The 314-nt window shown below is 36.6% G+C and overlaps 1 protein-coding gene across 6 annotated transcripts in view; it reads left to right on the plus strand.

The window, feature by feature from the left end:
* Positions 1-314, plus strand: part of LOC106874006 (focal adhesion kinase 1) — a 242624-nt gene that overhangs the window by 184344 nt on the left and 57966 nt on the right. The window lies entirely within an intron of this gene.

The following is a 314-nucleotide window of genomic DNA, read 5'->3' on the forward strand; positions in this document are numbered from 1 at the left end:
CATGAATTTTTTACACGCTAGTTTCATGATAAAATTCTTATAAAAGATTTTTATCCCATTATTGAATTAATTATATATATATATATATATATATATATATATATAGTATCACATGATGTGGAAGACGACTGGAGGTTTCTATGGGACAACCTGCTGAGGGCCACTGATCAGATCTGTGGATGGTGCAAAGTCCACTCTCGACCCAAGGTAACATGGCGTTGGAACAATGTTGTTGACAGGGCTATTAAAGAAAAGAAACAGGCTTGGAAGCACTGGAAGAATGGTGGTAGCAGGGAATTGTATCAGACTGACAG

This window comes from Octopus bimaculoides, chromosome 8 (assembly GCF_001194135.2).
Source record: "Octopus bimaculoides isolate UCB-OBI-ISO-001 chromosome 8, ASM119413v2, whole genome shotgun sequence".
In the NCBI taxonomy this organism is placed as follows: Eukaryota; Metazoa; Mollusca; class Cephalopoda; order Octopoda; family Octopodidae; genus Octopus; species Octopus bimaculoides.